The following is a 17,953-nucleotide window of genomic DNA, read 5'->3' as shown; positions in this document are numbered from 1 at the left end:
TCACTACAGTGTGGGCAGGTGTGTCTTGTTCAGTGATTTGAAAATTAAAGCATTAACACTTGTAAAGTAAAAAGGCAAATAGTATAGGAACATCAAATGTAAGCAGATAATTTTCATTTTAATTTTCTAATCCCACCTCGTAAGGGAATCCATTAGGTATTTATTTGTATGAATCCCAAAACTTCCGTTACTATATTCTTTGTTTATACAAATAAAAAACATATTTATACATATAGTTAATAATAATATTGTGACCATATATATATAGTGACCATATATATATATATAGACCATATATATATATATGTATACACACACACACACACACACACACACACACACACACACACTATTAGGGATCCTGTTTTTTAAAACAATATATTATTTTTTTTGAAGTTAACACATATACGTATGTTTTATTCTTTTTAGGAGTTCATAGAGAAGTCTTTTGAATGGATATAACATAATCGATAAAAACATTTCTTTGTATATGGACATTTCAGGCTGTTCCAAGTATTTTTTTCTGCTACACATAATGCTGCCATACATAAATCTATCTACATATGTCCTGAGTACATGTACTTTTATTTTAGTTGGATACATTCCCAGAGTAAGATTTTGAGGTCAAAGTTAATGTGATTTAAAGTTTAATAAATATTTCCAGATTACTCTTTCCAAAATTTGTCATAATTTATAATCTTACCAACTGTGTATGAGAAGAAATGTTTTCCTATGCCTTTTCAGTGGGACATACAGTCAGTCTTTAAAGATTTTGTCAAATTAATGACAAAAGTTTGGTACTTTCTCGTTTTTATAATTTGCGTATTTTTCTGGCTAATACTGACATTGTGTTTCTTTTGCATTTTCTGATGTGGGGAACACCTTTTCACAGTCTTTGTTCATTTTATAATGGGTAGTTTATCAATTTCAGAGCTTTACTGAAAATTTTGGGTATCGTATGTTTTTCAAATGTTTTCTCTCAATCTTTTATGTACCTTTTGACTTTTTGGGAGGGGGGTCTATGGTCATATAGTTGTTTTTGTTTTTGTTTTTGTTTTGGAATTGACTATGTCAACATATTTTTTGGCTTATAAGTATACATTCTTATTTAAGATCTTCCTAAGCACAAGGTTAAAAAATATTCTCCTATATTCTAAAAATTTTATAATTTTTCTTTTAACATTTAGTTCTTTGATACATCTGTAGTAAATATTTTGATGTATTTTATTAATAGCAATTTTCCCATTTAATGATGCCTTTTATCTAAAATAATTTCCCAATTCTAAGATTAAGAAAACTGAGACTTAGTGAAGCAAAATTACTTGCCCAAGATCATGCAGATTAATTGCTTGTGTGCTTTTCTGTTCTTCCCTCTCTGGTGTTTAAGCTCAAGCAAGTTTACTAAAGACCTTCCTTGTATTGTCCACTTCTGTATCATTGACACCTGACATTCCTAATAAGAATGAATAAGTTTTCTTAATCATTAGACATGACTGTATTCATGTTTTTCTTGAATAAATTTTGTCAGTGTGGTGGTGCCAAGTTATTACATTGTATACAGAAAGGCTTCCCACTGTGGGGATATCCAAGTAAGAAAAAAGCATAGATGTTTCAGAACATGATCTCACGTCATTATTGCTTGCAAAGAGTATCTCAAATTTCCTAATAGAAAAAAGAGAGTCTAACAGATTCAGAGAATAGAAGAAGAGATACTGGACATGAGACTACTGTCTTGACTTAGTAGGAATAGCACCAGTCCCACATCATTTGAATTACACACACACACACACACACACATACACACACACATACTCAGAAACATATTATTTCCATATACTGCAAAGAGGACTATACCCCATTTAAGGAGCTGAGATTTTGCTCTGGTTCCACGGTTAACAGTCTCTCACATGTTTTCAGTGGCTCTCAATTTCCTCATTTCTAAAATTAACCTAATAGTAGGTAACATATAATACCTACTATTATTTACCTGAAATTCATTGAGTGCTTGTTTGTGTAGGATGGTTTCACTAACTCTAGTTTCAGAATCCCTATCTCACATAATTTTTAAAACAACTCCATGAGGGAGGTGCTCATGTACAATTTATAAGTGAGAAAACTACATCTTTTGTTAGCTAATATGCTTGGGATCACTTAACCAGTAAGTAGGAGCTTGAGGTTTGTCTTCCCAGGTGTGTCTGACTCTCCAAGACCTGCAGTCTCTGTAGCTCTAATACAGGAAGTTGACACCAGATGAGATAAACTGCAAAGACATTCCTTGTCTTGATGTAGGCAAGAGTCCCTTAGATTTATCAATCTCTTTAGACTCTTAAGCACAACCACTGCATAGTAAACTTTTCATAGTTTAACTGTCCCAAAATATGATTCTCTTTCAGGCTTCTCTGTTTGTGGTCTTGGGAAACTGGAAACTACTAATTCTAATACCATTGAGATGTTGGCAGCTAAAGAAAATAATGGTTTGTTAGCAAGTACCTTCCAAATAGTAATTCTCCTTTTACTTCTTTATTAAAGCGGACAATAGAATAGCCATACATAGTTGAGAGGGTTGGGCATCACTGTTTATTACCACAAAACTTGAAGCCAAACACAGCAATCAGCAACCTAAAAGTATTGAACCTACAAATACCTTCACCAGAGACTTACTAATGTTTTTGGTGTGTAGCGAGGGAGGGAGAAGATCCGAGTGCATAACCTCACACCTGGTCATTTTGATATTAAGGTTTAATTTTGTCATTATTAAAATAATGAATCCTGAAGCACTGGGAAGCTCGTACGTACCCCCATCAGGGTCTTTCTCTGCCTTCTGATGTTGCTGCCCTTTTCATCTACACTTAACTGTGAATTGTGGAATTGTATTAGGTAGTCCTAGTAGAAAACCAAATCCAACTATGTAAGCTGCCATCAAACTCTACTCTGAAATGCTGTGATTTAAAACAGCAGCTGGCAGATCATCAGTCATCTATCCCAATGGACATACTGAAACAAATTAATATGCTTAATTTCTTTAGATTACAGCTGCAGCTTTGGTGTTCTCAGACATGCTGCTAAAGCATCATTGTCAAATCCTACTTATTTGCATTCTGCTTAATCAGAGATCACCTGCTTATTTTGATTTTGAGTAATTAAGTAGAAAATCTACACTTTTGACTGGTACTTTCTCTTTGTTCTGAATATGAGACAGAAGACATTTTTTTCTAAAGTGTTCAGATATATTTAGCTGGAATTGTTTTAGTTATCTCAGAAGCATTGTTGACAACTTCCTCTGCCCCGGACTTCCTCAAACACCTTGTCTGGCAGTCACTCTTTATGTTTCTATTTGCCCTATGAAGATACTAAAAGCCACAATAGCAAATCGTATGTCACTCCAAAGACTCACATTGAAAATACTCAAACCTTCTGAGACAGAATTTATTTATTTATTTTTTTTTAGTTTTACATTCACTGTGATTAGCCTCGATTTTTCTTCTCATTGTCCCTCCTACTAGAAGCCAATGGCCTGATTAGGAAATACGTAAGCAAGAGAGCAGCCAGAGTGGACAGATAACTAAGTTAGTTATGATATTATGATTTTTTTCCACTGAAAGTGATTCTCTGCTTACAAACCTTTCATCTAATGAACTTGTAAAATAACCACCAAGAAATATTAACTGTTTTCTTAAAAGACATTCTGAGGAAACTAGTGTTGGGTGAAGGGCTTGAGCAAATTCGCCAAGTGTCACATGATGCCAGCTAGAGTTCCCGGTTAAGGGTGTATGAGATTCCCCATCTCACAGAGAGGGGCCTGTGGGTTTGTGTGCCGGATGCATCCTGCTTGAGTTATAATCTGACTCTTCATAACATGGGCATTAGGAGGAGGCCTTTGTCAGCATGAGAGTGCTCTTGCGAGCAGAGACAGACCTTGTACATGCTGACTGTTGCCCAGGAGAGTTGCATATAGGGCTGCCAGCGACTGGAAATCTTGTGGGAAGTTGAGGCCACTGTCAGCCCCTCTTGCTGCATCAATTGCAGTGGACTGCAATGGCTCCCTGGGATTACCCTGTGGTCATTCCCCTCTCCACGTGGTGAAAATACAATTCCCATTTAGTAAGAAAGACAAATTAAGAAACTAGTTTCTGTCCTGGATGGTTAAGGGAAATAGGGACAATTTATGAAATGCGTCTTGAGCTACTTAGTATCTGAACTTTCTCTCTGCTAACCATATTTCACTCACTACCTCTTATGAGGTATGCCAGTGATTTTAACTCAATATATTAAAAAGAGAAACCAAATGGGTTTCTTTGAGCGTATGTAAATTTATTACTTGAATGTACAAGTGTACACACAAAGGGCCTATTCTTTCTCAATACACTTGAGTAATTTCCATTAATGTCAACTGGAGTTGTGGATATATGTCAAGGAGTAAATAAAATGCATTTAAAAATCCTCTAACTGATCATTCACACAAACTCTTTTTGTGTGTGTGTATTGTAACATAATGAAATTTGGTCTTTTTCTTTTCTCTAAGTTGAAGCAATATGCGTCAGTGTTCATTTGTTTAAGTGCCATGATTGTACATTTCCTGCGTTCAAAAAATTAATCAGAGATGTAGATGTAGCCAAAAGTACGTGCTATTCCCGGCCAAGTTTTGTGGTGTAGGAAGAGTGAACTACTTATGGTATTTTTACCACTTACGGTATATTCATTGCTGCAGTTGTGGTCATGACTTTAAAAAAAACCCGCAAATTTAAAATTGAGAATGTATCATCATAATCCTCTTTTTATGCAGGAAACACCCACTTCAAATAGTTTTCTTTTTTCTGTGAATTCCCGTAGGCAGACAATTTCCACAATCAAGTTGCATAGAAACCCTTCATTCATAAAGGATAACATCTGAGCTATATCAATGAAACATTCATGACCTCTGTTTTTCTAAGCAGCAGGCAGTGACTTTGAAACTGCCCATTTCCTTTCTTTGAAAAAGATCAAAAGCACCTGCATCAAGGGGTGTGTATGTGTGTATATGTGTGTGTGCATGTGTGCACACGTACATGCATATACATATGATAATGCAAAGTCAGTCAGTGATGGCCTAAAATTTTTGAGGGAAGAGGCCATGTCAGTTTATTCAGAAAACTAGTCTTGCTGCCACTACTGGGATTGGCATAGGTATAAGGTCCTATGAATATTTGAAAAATACGTTTGTGAATGATAGTCTAGAATTCTCGAGGCTGTCTATATATGCAATGTCAGTTTACCTGTAAATTCGCCACAGTTTGTGTTTTAAAGACAAAATGTTAATGTCTTTTAATACCTGATTTGCCTATAATATCCTGATGCAGTCAAAACAAATAATGGATGTTTGCCTTGTGGATTTCAAATCATTTATATTTCTACTTATTAGAAGTAATGTTGCTAAACTGAATAATGACAGGCACTGTTGCTTTAACAGTATACTAAGGATGTTTGGCTAAAACGAAAAGAATTGAAGTGGAAAATATTTTACTATCCAGGCAATACTTTGCAATTTATTTTAAAAATGAATCTTGAAAACATTATAGATAATTTTATATAAAATTAACATGGAGATTGTTTACAATCTAGCTATTTACCAATTGATATCCACACAAATGTGCATCAGCTACTTGGTGTATCTATAGAATGATGTCTTCCTTGATCCCTGTTTTCTCAGTGAGGAAAATCTATTAGAAATTCTACTTGTGAGAGAAAAAGCAGCAGCACCCACTGACTGAGGAGATTGCATAACGATTAGCGAATCTGGGTATTTAAAATTCTATCTCAGTTCTAACATCTTCAGATATTTCTGTCTCTGCTATTGAAACATGCTTTATGAGAGCTTGACATTTTACAATCACAGAAGTTTCCTAAAGTATTTGCACAAAACTTTTTATTCAGATGGGGAGAGATATAATACAGACTTATTATTGTAAAAGTTAGAATATAGGAAAACAGCAATTTAACAAGTAACACATTATATATGTATACTATTGTATTTCTCTGTTTTTTTTAAGTAGACACAGATAAGTATGGAAAACATACAACTTAATTTCTTTTTTATTACCTTAACTATAAGGAGTCATAATAGAGTAGAAGATTAGATGAACATTTTCTACAAGGTACATAGGATTAGGAAATGCTTCCTATAAGAGGATTTGGGGATTTAAATGCATGATTTCCTCCTGAATATTTCAATATCTTTTAGTAAATGCACAATTTTCTGAAAAATAAGGGTTTGGTCACAAACACGCTTGTTTTAAATACAGATGAGAAAAAAACTTTATAATTTGGAGAAACAAAAGCTTGGGCTCAGGAAAAAGTAAGATGTGTTGTCAAATGAACCTTCAGTCATCATACCCCATTGGAAACCCCAGAAATGTTTATGGTAGTTATGAATGGTTTCTCCCGGAGCAGGAAGTGATTGTGAACGTAAAAATGTGGAAGCATTCTTCTAATTTTGAGCATGTTGGGTCCTGAAAGCCTATAAATCTATATTTTAAGTTCATTTCTTCCTATGCATAGTGACTAAGATGAACTTCAACTTGCAATCCCTCCATACATTACATTCAGCACTCATGCCTTCAATAAATATTCCTCAGTACCTACTCTGTACCTGGTGCAGTTATGTCCACAGGGGATACAGCAATAAAGTATAGGAATAGATACATCTATAGCATAATGTTAGGAAATGAGAAGGGCTATAAATAAAAAAGTATAGAAGGACATAAAGAATGACAAGGACTGTAATTTTCCATTTGATGGTTAGAAAATGCTTCTCTGGACGAGTGTGGTGGCTCACGCCTGTAATTTCAGCACTTTGGGAGGCTGAGACATGCAGATCATCTGAGGGCAGAAGTTCAAGACCAGCCTGGCCAACAAGGAGAAACCCTCATCTCTACTAAAAATACAAAAGTTAGCCGGGCATGGTAGCAGGTGCCTATAATCCCAGCTACTCAGGAGGCTTGAAGCAGGGAGAATTGCTGGAACCTGGGAGGCAGAGGTTGTAGTGAGCTGAGATCATGCCACTGTACTGGCATGGAGCGACAGAGCGAGACTCCGTCACAAAAAAATAAAAAAAGAAAGAAAAGACTTCTCTGAGGAGCTGACATTTGAACAAAAATAGGAATGAGGTAGTGAATCAAGTGAGGATGTGGATGACCTGCATATCTGCAGAATTAACGTTCCTGTTCCAGGACATGGGTACAGAGAACCTGAGGCATGGGTTTGCTAGACTTACTGAACAGCAAAAAGACTATCATGGCCAGAGTGTATGAGGGAGAGGAAAAAGTTAGGAAATGAGGTCAGTGGTGTAGCTGGGCTGCAAATCATGTAGTGTATTATAAGGTGTGGTGAAGACTTAGGAATTTATTCTCAATTTGAAGATCACTCTGGCTGCTATGGGTCAGCAAGGCCAGAGGGGCATAAAAGTAGTAGCACAGACTCTATTTAGGAGTCTCATATGGATCTCAGCTACAGTTGATAGTGGATTGGACTGGTGGGATAATTGTGGAGTTGGGAAGTAATCAGATTTGTTGGTGAATTGGATGTGAGTTAGAGAGAATGTCATCAAAGATACCCTGAGAATTTCCATGCCTGGAGTTTATGCCTTTCCTTTCAACCTGAATATTTTCAGATATTCTTATTATTGAGTAAATATATTTTATTAGGCTTTAAAATTTTTAATTAACTAGTTTTATCTACTTTGGAAATCCATTACATTTGTTAAAGTCCCTCCTGGATGAGCTCTGTAGTTCTTTCATCTTTGCCATGTGGCCTGCTCTTCAATAGACTATTAGTCTTCTCTTGAATTAACATTAAGCTAACGGATACCCATATGGATCTTGATCTTTTAGCTAGACACTTAAAGCCCAGTTCACAAGTCACTTTCCTTCATTGCAGACATAGTTATCCTTTATTCTTCATTAGTCAATTCACTAAATACTTACTCATTTCTTTAACAAAGGTTTTTTGGGTACCTACTATGTACTAGGTATCCAGGACTAAACACAACAGACAAAATTTCCTGCCCTAGGAAAACTTATTTCAAATAGAAGAAGACAGAAATCAATAGATGAGTAAATACATATAGTTCACCACATGCTAGTAAGCACTGTGCAGAAGTCTATAAAGCAGGGAGGGGGAAAGGGTGCACTGAATTAGAACAGAAAAGGAGGGAGTATTACAGTTTAAGTAGGATGTCAAGGAAGGTTTCCTTGGAAAGGTGACATCTGAGGAAATACTTGAGGGAAAGGAAAAGAGTCTTGTGTATTTGGAAGGAAATTGGTCCAAAGAATGGAAATACTAGGCACAAAGGCACAGGGGTGGGAGAGTGCTAATGAGTTCTTAGAATTACAAGGAGGCCAGTGTGTAAGGAACATCTTGAACAAAAAGGAGAGGGAAAGTAGATGAGGCAAGAAGGGCAACTGGGGTTGGGGAAAGATTAACAGATCTTTGAGGAAAAAAACAGATTGGAAGATTTTGAGTAGGGGAGTATCATGATGTTACTTGTGTTTTAATGGGATCATTCTGCTCCTGTGTTTGGAATCAGAATGAAACATGGGGTTGGAGTTAGGGGGGGCAGCAAATGTAAAAGAAGGAAGACAAGTTGGGAGGCTGTGTTAATATTGTTAGTATTTATTGCACAGACAGAGTGCTACACACCTGCTGCAAGATTTGTGTGTGGTTTTTCAGAGTCATTTTCACTACGGAATGATTTATGCGATATACACGGAAGGTATTTTTTTGTTTTCTCACCACTTTCAATCTACGTGCATGTTTTAAATTACTTTGCTTTTGTTTCAGTTGTGATTGTTAGCTCTCTTAGTAGAAATTTAAATCTTTTTTTAAACCAAGAGTTACCAAAGATACAGCAAATAAGGCTGGTAAAACATCTCAAAACTAAGCCAAACTCACTAAGTAGTCTGCAGATAGAGACCAACATAAAATATCACAGGGTCTAAAATTACAAGGCACTAATGTTAATGCCAACTCTAGATAGTGGGCAAGTTGATCTACTTTTTCTGTGGGTAAAGTCAATGTAATTTTGTATGTATCTATAAAAATGTATAAGTTGAAAGCATTTAAGTAGAACAGCCCCATCCACATTTTCATTAATCTGCATGTATATAACTATGTCTATATTTATTTGTACAGATATGTTCACTTTGAAGTACATTTGCTGTCCCAAAATTATAGCTAGCCAGTTTTAAAAAATTGACTGTGTATTGTGGCCGTCTCTAATCCCGTAACAATGCCAAATTTCCCAAGGCCTCATTTCATATTGTGTTCCTGCATGTCTGACTGAAGGGTTTATTTCATACTTCTATACTAAAGTGCAATGAAAGCTAAAACCATAACAGGGGGCAGTTCTTTTGCTTATTCTCAAAGGATTTATCTGAAGTCAAAAGGATAGAAATAGATTCATAAGCAACTTTCAGGCTATAATTTTTTTTGCCAGAAAAACCTAACTAGAGCATTTAGTATAGAAAGAAGAATGAGAAATACTACATGAACCCCCAAAAATGAGTCTATGAGGAAAAAAAGAGAAAAGATATAGCCCAATTTTGATATCCACAGATAATATAAGGAATATGTCTTATGTGCCCAGAAATTATTAGGATTTACATCCTAGAGATTGGATGACCTCATTGTTCCAAGGAATCCAGGCTAACTGTAAGTGAGCAATCAGAGAACTACTGACAAGCCCATCACTTCTTCCTGGGCAAGAATTTCTAAACTACAGTTCGCTTAGCAATTCCTCTCCATGGGCATAGGGGAACTGCCCCTTGTGTGTGCTGTCCTGTGGGAGAGCTGTGTTTGTTCTTGTCTGAATCATTGTTGCAGTTGCTGTCTTGTTCTGCCAAGGACAGTGCTCAGCACAGGGAGATAGAGTAGAAGAATAAAATCTACTTAGAAACAAATCTAGTTAGAAACGAGGGACATAATTCAGGAATCTCAGGAAATGGAGAGTGCTTGATGATAATGAGAAGACATATAAGGGAAATCCATTCTAATACTTAGGTGACATGCATGCAAAGAGAATAAGAGTAAGAAGCTGTTGCACAAGCCAGCTTTCAGTTGTTCCTGGATTCAGTTTCTCATCAGGTTATCTGCCTTGTGGCCTCTCCCACTAATAACGTTTTTCAAAATGGAGAAATACTTTAAATTATAAAGGTATAAAGATCTGATAAAAAAGTTGTAACAAAAAGTGTGTGAAATAGAAAATTATCTTCCAATTCTATAAATCCACTCCTCAGAGATAACCATTACACACATACATATATATGTATCACACACACACACATATATATCTCACACACATATATATCTCTCACACACACACACTCACACACTTATATATTTGGCTTACCAAAACAATTAATATATAAACATACCTTAGAGTACAAATACGAAACTACAAATAATTTTTTAAACTTTTATTTTAGGTTGAGGGATACAAGTGAAGGTTTGTTATATAGGTAAACTCATGTCATGGGGGTTTGTTGTAGAGATTATTTCATCACCCAGGTATTAAGCCTAGTACCTGTAGGTGATTTTTGCTGTTCCTTTCTCTCCTCTCACCCTCTACACTCCATTCTGAAGTAGGCCCCAGTGTCTGTTGTTCCCCTTTTTATGCCCATGTGTTCTCATCATTTAGCTCCCATTTACAAGTGAGAACATACAGTATTTTATTTTCTGTTCCTGCATTAGTTTGCTAAGGATGATGGCCTCCAGCTCCATCCATGTTCCTGCAAAGGACATGATCTTGTTCTTTTCTATGTAGTATTCCATAGTATACATGTACCACATTTTCTTTACCCAGTCAACTGTTGATGGGCATTTAGATTGATTCCATGTCTTTGCTATTGTGACTAGTGCTGCAATGAACATTTGTGTGCATGTGTCTTTATGGTAAAACAGTTTATATTCTTTTGTGTATATATACCCAGTAATGGTATTGTTGGGCCAAATGGTAGTTCCACTTTTAGCTCTTTGAGGAATTGTCACATTGATTTCCACAATGGTTGAACTAATTTACACTCCCATCAACAATGTATAAGCATTCTCTTTTCTCTGCAACCTCATCAGCACCTGTTATTTTTTGACTTTTTGATAGTAGCTATTCAGACTGGTGTGAGATGGTATCTCATTGTGGTTTTATTTGTATTTCTATAATGATCAGTGATACTGAGCTTTTTTTCATATGCTATTGGCCACATGTATATTTTCTTTAGAAAAGTGTTTATGTCCCTTGCCCACTTTTAGTGGGTTTTTAGGGGTTGTTTTTTCTTGTAAATTTGTTTGAGTTCCTTAAAGATGCTAGGTATTAGACCTTTGTAAGATGCATACTTTGCAAATATTTTCTCCAATTCTGCAAGTTACCTGTTTACCCTTAAACAGATAGTTTACTCAATAACAATTCATTTCCATGTTCGTATCTTATTTATTGTATTGGCTGCAATGATATCCATTATATGAAAGTATTATATTTTTTAACCTAGTAAGTTGCAACCCAATTTTTATAGATATGTAAAATATACATGTATATACACACACACATATATATATAAATTAGGTTGCATATATATACATAATATATAAATTGGGTTGCGACTTACTAGGTTAAAAAATATAGCACTTTTATGTAAGTATATATGTGTATATGTATTTACATATATATATCAGGTTGCATATATATCTTTGCCTATGTCTATTTTTTTTAGATTAAATTCAGAGAATATACATATTGTAATTTGGATACATGCTTTCATATTGCCCACTAGAAAAGCGATATAATTTATAGTCTTACCAGAAGAGAGTTTACAAAAGTGCCATTTTTTAATATAAAAGTCAACATTGAAATTTATTATTATATGCTATATTTTCATAATAAAAATTGGTCTGGCTTTTTTTCGGGTTTATACAGTCTTGTAAAAATAGAAAGCTAGAAGCCATACTACTGATGTCTGAATAATATTGTCATAGAAATCTATGGCAGTGTTTAGGGGAGAGGAAGATGAAGTTTTCATTAATGAAGGAAATGAATAATAGGTGAAGATTCCACATGGGAATGTGTTGTATGTTGATTAAGGGCAATTTGGGGGCATCAGGAAATACAGGCAACTTCTCTTGGAGCTGTTAGAAATGATAACTCATGTGAGAGGAGCAAGGCTGGGGAAGAAAAAGGGGACAGCCCTCAGAAAGTACATGCTGCGCTAAATATCCTCCATAAGGTGTTTGAAGACAAAAACTTCTAAAGGACTCAGCAACTCATTATTTCTAAGATGCTGCCACAATAGCTCATTTTAGGAAATATGTGTGTGGCTAGAAAAGCAGAATAAAAAATAGACAGAACAGGAGTACCTAAGAAAATTTCTCCTCCCAAATATATTTTCCTTCACCTAGTAGTCATCTAATTCACTGTATCTCTACCTTGAAAAACTGCAAACACTTTTGGAAGAGGTCTACTTTAGCCAAAGCTCATGAAAAGTTACTCGCTACGCATGGCTTATTATCCTACTGAGCATGAATACAAGCTTAGAATCATTCTTAACTGACTGGTATGAGTGAATATTAGCAATAGATTAGTCAGCCCGTGTAGTAAGCATACGTATTTATTCCTTTTATCTATATTTTATACACTTTTTATCAACGACCATATCAGCTCTCATTCTGAGTGTCGATTTGTGACAGAAGGCAAAGGAAAGAAAAAAAGATTACATAAAGGAGTCTGTAACTGTCAACAATAAACTTTTTCATAATTTTGTGAAGGATTTTAACCATGAATTACATCTGGTTTCAAGAGTCCTGAAGAACAACATTTTTATTCTAGAAAATATATTAGAAGAAAAGTATTCCCAATATGTCCTATAGCTAAACTTACATATTATTGAAGCAGAAAAGAAAAAATAAGAGGGAGAAGGAGAGACATATGGAAAACCATGAGAAATATGAAACTATCTGTACTCATGTGAAAAGGCAGAAATCAAATAGAAAAGAAAGTTTTCTCTAGCACTTGTTAAGAAATACATGGAAATGAAAAACTCAAAGTGAAAATGCCTCTAAAAATAAAATATTTCTTTCTAAATTATAAAACCTGTATTCATGCTTTTAAAATATTTCCAATCAGTGGTATTATTCTAGACCAATTTTTATATTAGAAAACCAAAATTACTCACTTTTCAATATAGTTCCTTAGCGTTTTAATAACTATTATTTTTTATAACAACTAAAGACATATTAGGTATTGTCACACCCATTTTATAAAATATACACACATATATATGTATTTACACCCACATGTCTGTGTGTATACTATATCTCTCTCTCTACCTATTGAATGAACGATTGATTGATATAACATCTATGAAATTCTAAGCCCTGAGTACATTAATAGCGGAAGCAAAATGAAAACTCACATCTGTCATTTTGAGACTATGTTGCAGAATGAATATCAACTCATCTAATTCTCATTATTAGAGAAAAACAGTGCAAGGGGATTAGAGAGTTAGTGTTACTAGCAATGTCAGGCTGCATGTCAGATGTATTGATTTTCAGTCCATTTTTTGTTTCTTTTACTGACAGAAGAATCCTTCTTGAAAGTAAGTAACTCCATGAACACCAAGCTAGTGCCTTGAGAAGCTTATTTACTCTTCCTGACCTGATTAGAACAGTGGTATCTGAGTGAGAACATAGTTTAAATGCAGCAATTCTTGCCTATCCCACTCTCCTGAGTCATCTCCCATCTGTGGTTTCTGGGCCCATCTTTGGAAAATAACGTTCAATACATAAATAGACCCTGAATGGATGGGGAGAAGCACAGCACAATCATTTCCTGTGGTTAGTGAGTCCAAAGTCTTAAATGATTTCTTTGATATTAAGAAAAAAGTGAAAGGAAAAATCCTGCTGTCCATGAAAACTTCATGCTCAGCGGAAAAGAAATGGCTCTTTCAGGTCCCAAAATATAGATGTATCATTGATTTGGTCCCTTCTTCCTCTTTCTCTCCTGTGTGGTTCTTACCCAAGTAATTATAAATTAATATATCTTTTTTTTAATTTGGTCACCTTTAATACATTTTCATTTCCATAATATGCTCTTAACAATTCAAATGACACGTTTCTCCATTGAAGTCTCCCACTGGGCATCTGTATCTTTTCACAAACTGTTTTTAGTTATTATCATTGTATTGTCTATGGAAATTAGGTTTGCTGCTATGACAAATCAGGGGAGATTTTAAAGGATGACATTAATTTGACAATTTTAGGAGTATTTATTCATATTTTTAAATATCAAAAGGATTAGAACAGTCATTTCGTTTTTTCGTTGTATATTTTATATGTTAACTTTTTGTCAGATATGTGGTTTGCAAATATTTTCTCCCATTATGTAAACTGCCTTTTAATTTTGTTGACTGTTTCCTTTGCTGTGCAGAAGCTTTTTAGTTTGATGTAGTCCCACTTGTTTATTTTTGCTTTTGTTGCTTGTGCTTTTGGTGTCATACCCAAGAAACTAATTGCTAAAATCAATGTTAGGGAGCTTTTCCCCTGCTTCGTTTTCTAGGAATTTTATGGTTTCAGGTTTTACATTGAAGTAAACAATTTTTATGAATGGTGAAAAATAGGAACCCAATTTTGTTCTTTTGCATGTGAATATTTAGTTTCCCACCACCATTTATTAGAAAGACTATCCTTTTCCCATGGTGTATTCTTGGCACTCTTGCCAAATATTAATTGACCATGTATGTGCAGGCTTATTTCTGGGCTCTCTATTCCTTTCCAGTGGTCTATGGGACTGTTTTCATGCCAGTACCATACTGTTTTGATTATTAAAGCTTTGTAATATAGTTTGAATTAGGAAGTGTGATGCCTTCTGCTTGCTTCTTCTTTCTCAAGATTGCCTTGGCTATTCTGGGTCTTTTGTGGTTCCATAGGAATTTCAGGATATATTTTTTTTCTATTTCTGTGAAAAATGCCAATGGAATGTTTTTAGAGGTTGCAATGAGTCTGAACATCACTTTGGGTACTATGGTTATTTTAACAATACTAATTCTTCTGATCTATGAGCACAGGATATCTTTCCATTTTTTTGTGTGTCTTCAGTTTCTTTTTTTTTTAATTTGTAAAATATGTCAGGTGCTTTTTATTAAGAAGTATTTTGAGAATACAGATACATCATCAAATTGACTGTTATCTTTGTATAATTGTATTACAAGTTATGTTGTTGTTGTTTTCCTCTTAAAAAATACAGTTGTTTATGTCTACTTCTAGGCTAGTAATTGTTTTTTTGTTTTTTTTTAATTACTATTATTATACTTTAAGTTTTAGGCTACATGTGCACAATGTGCATGTTAGTTACATATGTATACATGTGCCATGCTGGTGTGCTGCACCCATTAACTCGTCATTTAGCATTAGGTATATCTCCTAATGCTATCCCTCCTCCCTCCCCCCACCCCACAGCAGTCCCAAGAGTGGGATGTTCCCCTTCTTGTGTCCATGTGTTCTCATTGTTCAATTCCCACCTATAAGTGAGAACATGCAGTGTTTGGTTTTTTGTCCTTGCGATAGTTTACTGAGAATGATGATTTCCAATTTCATCCATGTCCCTACAAAGGACATGAACTCATCAATTTTTATGGCTGCATAGTATTCCGTGGTGTATATGTGCCACATTTTCTTAATCCAGTCTATCATTGTTGGACCTTTGGGTTGGTTCCAAGTCTTTGCTATTGTGAATAGTGTCACTATAAACATACGTGTGCATGTGTCTTTATAGCAGCATGATTTATAGTCCTTTGGGTATATACTCAGTAATGGGATGACTGGGTCAAATGATATTTCTAGTTCTAGATCCCTGAGGAGTCGCCACACTGACTTCCACAATGGTTGAACTAGTTTACAGTCCCACCAACAGTGTAAAAGTGTTCCTATTTCTCCACATCCTCTCCAGCACCTGTTGTTTCCTGACTTTTTAATGATTGCCATTCTAACTGGTGTGAGATGGTATCTCATTATGGTTTTGATTTGCATTTCTCTAATGGCCAGTGATGGTGACCATTTTTTCATGTGTTTTTGGCTACATAAATGTCTTCTTTTGAGAAGTGTCTGTTAATGTCCTTTGCTCACTTTTTGATGGGGTTGTTTGTTTTTTTCTTGTAAATTTGTTGGAGTTCATTGTAGATTTTGGATATTAGCCCTTTGTCAGAAGAGTAGGTTGCGAAAATTTTCTCCCATTGTATAGGTTGCCTGTTCCCTCTGATGGTAGTTTCTTTTGCTGTACAGAAGCTCTTTAGTTTAATTAGATCCCATTTGTCAATTTTGGCTTTTGTTGCCATTGCTTTTGGTGTTTTAGATATGAAGTCCTGGCTCATGCCTATGTCCTGAATGGTAATGCCTAGGTTTCCTTCTAGGGTTTTTATGGGTTTTGGTCTAACGTTTAAGTCTTTAATCCATTTTGAATTAATTTTTGTATAAGGTGTAAAGAATGGATCCAGTTTCAGCTTTCTACATATGGCTAGCCAGTTTTCCCAGCACCATTTATTAAATAGGGAATCCTTTCCCCATTTCTTGTTTTTCTCAGGTTTGTCAAAGATCAGATAGTTGTAGATATGCGGCATTATTTCTGAGGGCTCTGTTCTGTTCCATTGATCTATATCTCTGTTTTGGTACCAGTACCATGCTGTTTTGGTTACTGTAGCCTTGTAGCATAGTTTGAAGTCAGGTAGCGTGATGCCTCCAGCTTTGTTGTTTTGGCTTAGGATTGACTTGGCAATGCGGGCTCTTTTTTGGTTCCATATGAACTTTAAAGTAGTTTTTTCCAATTCTGTGAAGAAAGTCATTGGTAGCTTGATGGGGATGGCATTGAAGCTACAAATTACTTTGGGCAGTATGGCCATTTTCACGATATTGATTCTTCCTACCCATGAGCATGGAATTTCTTTGTATCCTCTTTTATTTCATTGAGCAGTGGTTTGTAGTTCTCCTTGAGGAGGTCCTTCACATCCCTTGTAAGTTGGATTCCTAGGTATTTTATTCTCTTTGAAGCCATTGTGAATGGGAGTTCACTCATGATTTGGCTCTCTGTTTGTCTGTTATTGGTGTATAAGAATGCTTGTGATTTTTATACATTGATTTTGTATCCTGAGACTTTGCTGAAGTTGCTTATCAGCTTAAGGAGATTTTGGGCTGAGACAATGGGGTTTTCTAGATATACAATCATGTCATCTGCAAACAGGGACAATTTGACTTCCTCTTTTCCTAATTGAATACCCTTTATGTCCTTCTCCTGCCTAATTGCCCTGGCCAGAACTTCCAACACTATGTTGAATAGAAGTGGTGAGAGAGGGCATCCCTGTCTTGTGCCAGTTTTCAAAGGGAATGCTTCCAGTTTTTGCCCATTCAGTATGATATTGGCTGTGGGTTTGTCAAAGATAGCTCTTATTAGTTTGAGGTACATCCCATCAATACCTAATTTATTGAGAGTTTTTAGCATGAAGAGTTGTTGAATTTTGTCAAAGGCCTTTTCTGCATCTATTGAGATAATCATGTGGTTTTTGTCTTGGTGCTGTTTATAAGCTGGATTACATGTATTGATTTGCATATATTGAACCAGCCTTGCATCCCAGGGGATGAAGCCCACTTGATCATGGTGGATAAGCTTTTTGATGTGCTGCTGGATTCGGTTTGCCAGTATTTTATTGAGGATTTTTGCATCAGTGTTCATCAAGGATATTGGTCTAAAATTCTCTTTTTTGGTTGTGTCTCTGCCAGGCTTTGGTATCAGGATGATGCTGGCCTCATAAAATGAGTTAGGGAGGATTCCCTCTTTTCCTGTTGATTGGAATAGTGACAGAAGGAATGGTACCAGTTCCTCCTTGTACCTCTGGTAGAATTCGGCTGTGAATCCATCTGGTCCTGGATGCTTTTTTGGTTGGTAAGCTAT

Source organism: Pongo abelii, chromosome 4 (assembly GCF_028885655.2).
Source record: "Pongo abelii isolate AG06213 chromosome 4, NHGRI_mPonAbe1-v2.0_pri, whole genome shotgun sequence".
Taxonomy (NCBI): domain Eukaryota; kingdom Metazoa; phylum Chordata; class Mammalia; order Primates; family Hominidae; genus Pongo; species Pongo abelii.
The sequence above is the reverse complement of the archived record's forward strand: the minus strand, read 5'-3'. Positions refer to the sequence as shown.